This window comes from Varroa jacobsoni, unplaced genomic scaffold (assembly GCF_002532875.2).
Source record: "Varroa jacobsoni isolate VJ856 unplaced genomic scaffold, vjacob_1.0 scaffold_681, whole genome shotgun sequence".
Lineage (NCBI taxonomy): Eukaryota > Metazoa > Arthropoda > Arachnida > Mesostigmata > Varroidae > Varroa > Varroa jacobsoni.
This window is the reverse complement of record NW_019213583.1, coordinates 20,443-31,400: the sequence shown is the minus strand read 5'-3', so window position 1 is coordinate 31,400 and position 10,958 is coordinate 20,443. Positions and strand designations below refer to the sequence as shown.

The window sequence follows — 10,958 nt, the reverse complement described above, 5'->3', positions numbered from 1 at the left end:
CTGTAAAAGCTGGGCGAATCTTTTGTCATACAATAGATAGTCAATTTCGTTCCCGAGTCTTTTATTCAATCTGACGGGAACACTTATGGGAGACTTGCCGTGGAATTCGGCCAAGTGCATCGTACACGCAAATATTTAGCGCGCATGTACGAACCATACGTTTAGAACGATGTGCGCATTGCGTGCCAATGGTCCAAGGCGGTCCTTCCGTACAATGGTTCCTTGCAGGCTCTGCAGTTGGACATCGGCGCTGTGGCACTCAGCAGCGGCTGCTGTGACCGTGGGGCAAGCGTGGCTTCACTTGACAAAGCAAGGCTAATCGTAAACGCTGCTACCACAAGAGAAGTTCCATTAGCACCGGTATTGCTGCTAATAACCGTTTTGGAGCATTGAAGATATGGCATCTGCCCCGAGCGGGTTGCATCGCCGCTGCCATTTGCACGACGGCGTAGTTACAACTCTGCTATAGAAGACTCGTTTTCGAATTTTGCTATTGCCTCAACGATTCTCGAATAGCTACCGACATCCCGCGAGAATGACACCAACATCTTCTAGTATCTATGGCCATCATTCATCTAATCTAGGCATCACTAACGAACAATCCTTTTCTGTAGGACCATCAACATTGCCAACAACTGGACCGTTACGTTGGCGTTAGTCAGTACATTTACTAACAGCTGCTCCTGCTGCTGCCGCGGCGGCCACAATAGCAACTATTTCATGTAGAATTGTTTTTCTTTCTATTCAACTCCGGTTCTCCTCGACTCGCTGTACGCGATCGGCATCTGAGGGTTGATTACCCTTCTGAGTTCTACAGCCATTGTTCAATCGATACTTGCCAAACACAGTGCCATGCATGACTAGCTGGTTTTCCAGGACACATAACAGTATCTATGTGGCTGTAATTTTGCTTATATTGTTCATGTTATAGAACATCTTTGCACGTGTATCCAATGCTATCAATGGAACGGATGATGCGCAGTGATGTTATTATCGCTGGCCGATCACTGATCTCCTCTGAAAGCAAGCGAGCAAACTGCCCGTCAGAATCTGTCTAACATTCACGCCATTTTTCGCTCGCTTTCTAACGTCTCCTCGTGCTTCTATTACACAATTATATCATCCACATTTCATACAGACTATTCGACGATAGACAAGCCGACTGCAAAATGTTACACGTCTTCGAGCTGAGATCCACGTAGGTATGTATGGACCACTCGAATGAACCGCTGGCCTGATGGAGACGATCGCCTGCCTAGAACTGACAGACACTCTTCTTTCGAACGGAAAGTAATCGTGTGCTTTCCCGACTCTATCGCGATTAGACGAAATGTCTGTTATTAATTGAACCGCATCGTAGAGAATGTGAAACGTAAGTTAATGAGGAACTCCCGAAATGAACATTCACGACGATACCCGACCACCTTTACTTATCCCTATCCTATTCCAGCCAAAGGCATCGTTCTCCCCGATCCATTAGCTCTTGCACTAGCAATAGCAATACCGTCGACCTGGCGGAACTCGTTATGCATTCTGCCGGCGAAGCCGCATAGGCCAAAGTATCGGACGACTAAAAATGCTCTGTAGTCGCAACTGGACATCAGCGTTCAATTTCAATGAAACTTCCGTTAATATTAGAGGCGGCATCAAACGACCAACACGAGCTTCAAACTTTCTGCTTGAGCTAGAGAATCTGTACGAGTCCTTAGATTGATATTGCTAATCGGATATATAAATAACAAGCGATGCTATTCTATCTATAGAGTGATCGCCGATGCACTGTCAGCGACTCACACAGCCGCTCCTGCGATCATTGAAACGCTGTAAAAAAATTTAAGAGAACGCCAGTGTTTACGCAGCCAACCTTTAATGGCTCTTTAACAGGGTGAAGCGAAACCTACGAGACGAACGATGCGTCTTGCTAGATCTTTTTGGCCGGACTTCTGGCCCCCTCTGGCCCGAATAGATTCCCACCTCTAAGTAAGTCACATTGGCACTTGACTGAATAAATCACCTGCCTCCGGCTTTCAGTGTTTTCGTTCTTGCGAACAGTTCTCCTGATCGTTTATTTATTGTTGTTGTCGTTGTTGTTGTGTTACCAACATCAAAAAATCGACCGTCCAAAAAACTTATATGCCCTCAGACTTTCCGGAAACCGGTGAATACCGAACGCTTTTGGCGAAATAGCTTTATTTTTAGATGCAAAACTTTATTTAGCTTCAACACATGCTTGTACGGGATGGATATGGAAACACGTATAGAAACACCAGATGGCACCAGCTCTCCCCCCTCTGCCAGATTAAAATCATCACCAAACAAATCGTTGCTAGAACTAAGGCGCTTCTCTAGAAGGACATTTGTCGCCAATCGCTGCGATCCTAACTGACAACTTCACCAAAATGAACGGACACGGGCCTTCGGAATAGGCATGGAAATGGTTGGACATTAAGCAGCATCCGAATAGGACGATGACAGAGAAGCCCTAGGCAGTGACGTTGAGATGATTTCATAGATGGTGCACGGTAATCAATGACTGCTAGCCATACGAATGTATCATATGCGTCTTAACAGGTCTAATATTTGATTATGCGTGTGTGTTAGCTAATTTATCAGAATTCGACTGGACATGTGCCTGCCCGATTTGTTTTCTAATTTTTACTATCGAAACGGCCGGGTTTTTTGCTTGACTCTACCAGAACTCCAGGGATCATTCATGTCGTTGAAAAGCAAAGAAATTATACAAGTGGCTAACAGGATGCCAGTTGCTTCTGTGTCCCAGCAATGCAAGTCGTATAGATTTGGTGAGTTCCTAAACGGATATACTTTAAATTGCATTTTTATGCGAACAATTTTCCTGACATTTCCCGTAAGTGACATTAGCGCAGTGAGACGCTCATCGGGCTATATAAAACGTGCTTAAATGTGGCCTCATAGTAGCTAGCTCCTCATAAAGTGACTTCTTGATAGCTCTAGTCAGTTATCCATCGAAATCTATGTGTAAAGCATACGGTATGATTAGGTTGAACGGATAAAAAAAACAAACATAAAATACAGTATACTTCCGTGTATGCTGTCATGCGATAAAATATTTGTCAGTGGGTCTTCACTAGTTCGACATATTACCGAGTTCCGCATTTGACAACTTTCGATTGTTGCTTAAATGGTTTCCATTTGATATTTGCTTGTACGGATACATCTTAAGTTATCATGATTTCATCTAACTTTAACAGCTTAGCGAATTCACATCCTTAACGTCGTTACATTGCAGTTAGCTTCAATTGATTTTCAACCTATTCTTTTGCTTACTGTCCCCGGCTTCTTTTCGCCATAATCGTTACGTTAACTCTACCGGACCCTGCTGGTTCGTGACACAAGTAAGCTAAGCAGGCTTGTAGCATTTCAATTGATCATAGCGTTCTTGTACTCTCAATGGCTACTAGAGCGTCTCGCTCGACGTATCCTCACCGTGACAGTCTGTCTAACGCCAATGAACCAGCCAATCGTGACAAACGGTCGAGCCGGCTAGACTCGAGTTCAGACACGCACTAGATCATGGCAACGGTAATAAAAGGCTATGGAAATGAAGGGCTCGACAATTCGGTAGGTTTCATTTGCCAGCAGAAATAAATTGTATATTGTCAATTGATAGGGTAGTAGGGTTGACAAACTTTTTGAGGGGTCCTCCTTTAGTTAGTTATGCTTGAGCAGTCGCGTCCTCGACAAAAGCATCGTGAAATATTTCACGTTATTGAGTCTATTAAATGAAAAAGATTTCGTGCACTGAAGGCATATTATTGCGCCGCTCTATTTAAAACAACGAAAGTAGGGGTAGCCAGTCAAAACCGATAAACAATAATAAACGCATAGCTTCCTCAAATACCAATGAATTATGTATACATATATACAAGGTAAGGTTCTCTCGAGCAAACCAGTTCTGTTCAACAAGGTCACCATTTAGATCTGAATAGACAAGTGTTTCTGGCACCGCAAAATGTAAATCTAGCATCTTATTTACCAATTTCTTCGGTAAGATTCATTCCGCTCATCGTCACCGGCATCGCGTAAACATAAATATGTCACTTGCAGACGCGTCTTTCTAGGACCTTCAAGGAACTTCTGCCGCTGCGGGATAAGCCCTGCATAGCTATTCAAAGATACGCTCGCTATTCATTTAAGTAACAAAAAAAAAGAACAAAATGTTGTTCATCAACAGATACTATAAATTTCTAGTATAGACATCGCACTACTTGTTGCTACCTGTTGAAATATATGACTCGATGCCAAAACCACGAAGGAGTGGCCTAACTCCATATGCAGCCTTGTACCAATTCAGCGCTAACGTAACGTCGTCTCCAATTTTGCGTATCTGTCAGCCTGTCTTGTCAGATCTCAGCTTGTTTAGATCACATGCTAGCTGTCACCAAACAGGTCCTCGTGGAATGGACGACGTAGATAGATTTCGTAAGCTTTTGATCAGCTCAGGGGCACACACAGTAACGTCTCGAGACGTAGAATTAAGACACCGCTAACTTGAGTCCTGCCACACAACCAAATTCTATAAGCCTTTCAATTAAAGCGTCCTTGTTTTATTGCACATGGCCTGTATATTCGCCTGCATTATGCACGGCCAGTCCAGTCATCTATGCCATCGATACCACTTATACCTTTAGGACTCTTGAAGCCAGGGTTACATTTGGGCTAAGGTCAGACGACACTAACGGAACAATGACAACAGTGAACATACGCACCTAAACGCCTAACTTTTTATCCGTTGTTAGCATCGCCAGCCGCCAACCGGCACCAGCACAGCCATATTCTTTGTGTAGTTATATACGATGTAGTTACGCCTGTTCTTTTTTATCGCTCCTGTTCACTGTTCCCAATTGTCGTTCTCTCTAGCGTAACTTCAAGTATTTTGGCAATTGTTTTTGTTTTTGTCATCTGGTTAGCCATTTCAGCTGGGCGAACTCGACGCCCAAAGGCAGCTCAGTGACAAGCCCAAGAATCGCGAGTTGCTTGAATCCTACTATTTATAAAGATTAACAGGCAGCTACAAACGACGGACAGTTTCGAAAGCAATAACTCGGGTAATTCAGGCAGCAACAGTCACACGACAGCTATCGTTCACGCGCAATGCGCCGATCCACTCAAGTCTTCAGCCGCCCCCCCTGATATTCTACCCCACAAAAAAAATAGATTTGCTGTTGTTGCTGCTGCTGCTGCAGCAGGCTGTTTTGCTGTTTGCCAGTGCTGGGTTTGCGTACCTCCTTGAATCTGCTCATCCGTCAATCACTTTTCCCCGGCGAGCACCGCTGCTGATACTAATAGAGAAATCTTTCATTAGTTACCAACTGCACAGTTTCCGTGCTGCCGTAACTTTTGTCTCCCAGACATATTCGTCCAATCGTTCTTCAACGCAAGTGTTTTTTTGGGATTTTTCTTGATCTCGTGCTGCTGTAAAGCAGGGGCTTTCTGCCCTTAATATTCGATGCTATTTTTGCTGGTTTTTTTTCCTTCACAAGAATAGCGTCCCCTGTAGCGAATAAAGTTGAACACAGACGGAAAACGGGGAAAGCCGATCGGGGATACTGAAATTACGTATTTAGTGAAGATTGTCTATTGCAGATTTAACTATTCACCATTCGAAAAAAATTACCAATATAGTTTTGACAAGATCTCACTTATATCTAAAGTAATAGCGGTGGTAAGAAACATCACTAACACATAACCTCATCATAAACCTCATTTCTTCTGCTGTGTCGGAAGCTAGTAATGAGTAACTATATAGACACTTCAATATGCAGCTGACATTAATGCATTTAACCTTGTACCGTGAGCAATGCTTCTAATTTCGACCACGAAAATTAAAAAAAAAATTTTTATTTTATATATATATATATATATATCATACATTTTAAACTTCAATAACTATTGGGGCTGATACAAAATCGTATAAAAATGCGCTTTAGCAAGAATTTATTAGTTTTTAATACTGGACAGAAATGATGGTGTGTTTATGGCGATTCGTAATCCATTGGCTGAACGATGCACAGTTGCGGTTGTACGTTGGACACGCCAGCGTTCATTCCGTTACTAGCTCAACCCTAAACCATGTTGACTTCTGAGTTTCTCAGGTACCAGATAAAAAAAAAAAAACAGTAAATTTCGCATGAGAGTCCAAAATATATATCTACACTAAGTATTGGGTAGCCTTTATAAGTCTTTGATTTTTTCTTTGAATCGATATAAAGGCAGAATATTATTCTATTTTCTAAAAATCCAGTTTCGCTTGCAGTCATACCCTTCATCTGAAGCCGCTGTTTATGATGAAAGATATCTGCTTCTATTATATTATAAATGCAACACATGACAGCATATTAAAGAACCGCGCGCGTTGTTTGCAATATCTAGATGTGTGGGAATTCAGTAGAGCAGATATGGATAGATTCCGCCGGAACAAAGCCCCACCAGACCAGATTGTGGCGAACTTTGATTAATTCAATCTGCGCAAATTTCAAGGTTTACTGACAAATAAAGGTTAAGGTAAGTGAGATGAATATATTGCTGACCTTTAATGATAATCGCATTTGATATAGGGGAAGGAGGAGGGAGCAAGTGCATGATTATATATGCCCATAGATTAACAGGGGATACGCGCTCCCGGGTGCCGTAGTTTTGCCCGGCAGTAATTTTTGTGGTCAGTTACCCTCAAACCTGTGTGTGGTGGGCCAACGTCTCACCCGTGGGCGGCAACGGTATCGTATCGAGATAAACGCTGTCTGTTGCCCCTATTTTAACAAAGCTACTGTATACGAAATGTAGAAGACGGTTGCCTGCTTTGCTTTCTTTCAGTTTGGCAATAGTACTTGATGTAGCGTTCAATATTAGATGAGGCCATTTTTTTAATGGGACCACGTCGATCTTACCCAATACAAACTAGCGTATACTGCAAATTGTCGGATGTTTAGGCTTCTCAACATTTCATCCTCTACTGGATTCAACGAAAATAAACAACGACCCGTAATAGCATGCTAACGATGGTAGCTATGTAAATCCAAGCAGTTGCCCCTATAATCGAAACTAACATAAAATAGTAATTGAGCTTCTTAAAGTTCAGAGTGTGTAGATTGCATAGAAAATAGCTGGAGAAGTACCTACTGCGTAAACTTATTGGTGTGTTTTCGCAGACGTACACGACGATCGACTTCGTAGGATGGACAGGATTGAGGAGTGTAGCTGCTACATGATACGTTGCCCCATGTATCCACCAGGTGATGGTTGCATGGTGCCATGATGGGGCTACCTCGAAGTCGTCCTAATTGCAAATATCCACAGGTATAAGAAAGGCAGCCGCTCCCGAAGTACTTGTATGTTGGAACACGAGTTAATGGCCGGTTTATTATCAAACTATGCAAATCGAATGTCTATTTAATATAGTAAGCAAATCTTCCCCTGAAGATAGCTGCAGGCATTTATTTTATAGATGAGTAGTTACGTACTCTGCTTGCAAACACGTGTAGATTTTCCATTAAGCTTTTTATTACTATGATTATTGTTACTTTTATCTAGCCTATATTTTTTCTCAATATAAAATTAACAAGCTAGCACGTAAACTAGGCACACGTACGTCGTACACGGCGCACGAATTCGTATACAGCTCAACAAATAAAGCACTTTATCTTGAAACAAAGATTTTGAAAGGAAATAGTGTGCAAAAGTCATTAGAAATGTACGTAACCTAATATCGTTATGCGACACACGTTATAACGTTTAGTTTTCTACTGTCTGTCACCTGTAGACCTATGATGACCGGGTCCGGTTAGCATGCACTCGTCGGAGACCTTAGACCTGAGCAAATTTCACTGTAAAGTCTTCCCTCCCATCAAGATGGCCTGATCAAAGCTGACAAAATTCGGCTTTACACTGCGGCTATAATGGACAAAGAAAGTCCCTGCTAATTAGTTGCATATATGTGTAGTTTACTGGCGTGAGTGTCACGGAAACGGATGGTTGTTCAACAAAAAAGAAAAAAGAAAGTTCAGCTTTCAGGTATTCGTTGCACTGAAGGGTGAGAGGGTGGGGGAAGCGCGAACTGTCGATCGAAAATCGGATCTGGCGTCCGCTTGGAATGACGCGCTGGTTACTAATGCAGAAAACACTATGAACAAAAAATTCGGCTTCCAATGACCTGTCCTGCTGACTCTCATTGACCTTTGGTACAGCAGCTTGTCGTAGATATCTACGAATACGTTGCTGGTAGAAGAGGCCGTACATGGGCCGAGGCCGATACTGGTAACAAGGATGTCCGGCGAAGTCCACAGGACAAGCATATGTAGATGGTGTATTAATGGATACACAAACAGCGATGTGAATGGGGAACGGTGTTGTATACATCGAGGCGCTATCGATTTCATCGACAGGAAACTATGCTAGAAAACGCGTTTATGACGATTAGTTATGACTGGAGCAATACCACGTCCAATCTAGAAGCGAAACGGTACTCTACGCTAATTGCCGAGAGCTTGATAAAAGGCTTTTACTTGTTAGAAGAGAAACGCGAAATATGATTATACGTGTACGCCAGTATATTTATCTAAGCATATAAAGGTACGGTTTTGTTACGTTACGTAAAAAATGCCCTCATTGCGTTTCCAACTTCCTCATGTCTTAACGGTGAGGAACAAGAGCACAAATGTCATCTGTACAGATATTTTCATATGTCAGTTTTAGAAATGAACAAGTATCGGCATATAAAAAGTGTCACTTATGTTGCCTGACCATGTATTTACGTGCCTGCGCCAAGAGAAGGCATTTCTAAGTATGAACTTTCATCACAATGACTCAGCTAGCTGAGCGAAAAGTTCACTATTTTTTTTTTCAATACAACATATGTTTTCCTCTAAAAGGCACGAATACAAAGATAATCGGACGCCTCAATAAACTACACTCGCTTGCACCTTATCGATTTTTTCTTTCGGGTAAGAATCGCTTAGGCCTATTGAAAAGGTTAGATTCTTGTTCATGGAAAGTCAGACAAGAAGGCTCAGTTAATCAATCGCTCGATCACAGCCCGATGTAATTATCTACAGAATATTATCGATGAGACAAACGTTACGGTCGAACGGCGCCTCGGCCGTCATTTTTACCGTGTGTCGCAGTATTGTTACTATTGTACTCTATAATATATTAATGGCCAATTGAATATATTAATAAGCAAAGAAAATGAAGGGAGGCGAATAAATGTTTACGAAAGTATAACATCTGCTGCACCTAAGAGACAATCATACAAGAGAGGCGTTCTTCGACGTGACCAAACAGACGCAGAGAGGGATCGTTGATTTTTTTTTTATCTATTTAATTTTCGTCTACCTTTATTGCCGTAGAAGTTCATACAATGGCATTGCCAGCTTCCCATTCTGCGTTGGTCGTCGCTTGACTTCTACGAGGATTTCCGCCACCTGTGGTAGCAGTACGCACCACAGAACGGCCTGGTCGTTGTGATCCTCTATGTGGACTTGATAAATTGTCTATTTTAAAGTAGTAACTATAACAGCGCGCATAATGAGACAATAAAGAAGATGATTTACGCCGGTGTGAGCATATGAATTGCGTTGTCAAATGGTATTTTGGGGTTATGTCAAATGATGTTTAAAATGAATTGTTATATGTATATTAGTTGGAAGATTATGTTTAGTGGATAACTGAGAAGATTAAAGAACGTGTTGTTTTTGGTTAACAAGCTTTCAAAGGAAAGCGTTGCGCAATGCTCCTCTTCGCCGATAACTACAGAATGCTAGTTCTCTCTATGCTAGAAGAATGCTAGAAAACTCAAGGCGAAGCTTGTTTTCAAATAGCACCATTAGGGAAATAGCTGCACTGGTTCTCCGAATCAAGAATCATCTATCAATGCGAACTCCACGTCGATCAAAATATAATACAATCTCGTAAATCCCCATGTATGGTCTAAGTACCGGCACATATTAAGACAGGCATTGTTTTTTGCCACTTTTTATCACCTACCTACCTACCCATAGTGGATACTTACACGAACATCGGATCATTAAAGCGGCTCCCCATCTGCACTGCATGTCCTGGTGAATCAACGCGTAATTCCCTACACACTTACCTTACTGTAAATTTATTTGTCACTTTGCATAAGCAACAATGGTCTTCCAGGCTTCCTCACTCTTCTCGCAAGATCAAGCTGCTCCCACGTATTGGCATTCGCAAACATGACGAAAATTACGATACAATCGGTCCCCCTAGAATAAGCTAATCTACCCGTGTCACAGGTATCGAACTGCTAGACGGTGTTCCAAGCACCCATGAGCGATACTGCATAATTAAGCATTTATCTGGCATCGGAAGATTCTCTAGGGCCCTGATTTAAAAAAAAAATTATTTATCCATGACTGTTCGCAATCGTTGATAGCAAACTGGCAAGTGCAGACTCGAAAATGCCGCTGTGACATTATAATCATGACAGTGGAACAATCGTTTACAGGCCATTCACGAGCAGCCGAAGGTGGTCATCCACATGTTCTGCAGGAAACGGATGCTGCTGGCTGATCACGGAAACGAGGGAGCCCTATTTAAGAAACAGGCCATAAAAATGTCTTTGTGTCAGCAATAGCTGGTTTCTGTTCTTGATCCAAAAAGCTTTTCAGGCGATCGGTTGTCCTAATGCGACCTAGTGTCCGACGACATGAACCGCTTGTTGGTTGAGTAGAATAGACGGTAGAGTCGTTCGCATGGTCTGCCGAAGGGCCAGGGTGGCGTGGAGCCCGTGTGTGGTCGCTGTTGGAAACTTCGGCTTTGTGCTACTTTATGCTTCTAGCTGAATTTTGACGCCGATGACAATGTTCTTTCAAGTTACATAGTAAGGTATGCTTCTATAAAAAGTAGCTGTGCGGAAAAGCCACATCTTTAAGAAGTTCTCGTTGACAAAATTTATGTGC

The 10,958-nt window shown here is 42.3% G+C and overlaps 1 protein-coding gene and 1 long non-coding RNA gene across 3 annotated transcripts in view; one reads left to right on the top strand and one right to left on the bottom strand.

Moving 5' to 3' along the window:
- The window catches only part of LOC111262610 (uncharacterized), a 71,466-nt gene that overhangs the window by 51,318 nt on the left and 9,190 nt on the right, over positions 1-10,958 (bottom strand). The gene's annotated exons all lie outside the window — the stretch shown is intronic.
- LOC147753173 (uncharacterized) lies at positions 3,446-8,954 on the top strand. The gene is made up of 4 exons (XR_015311983.1): positions 3,446-3,600; positions 6,296-6,543; positions 7,188-7,335; positions 7,799-8,954. It is a non-coding gene; the product is annotated as an uncharacterized LOC147753173 (long non-coding RNA).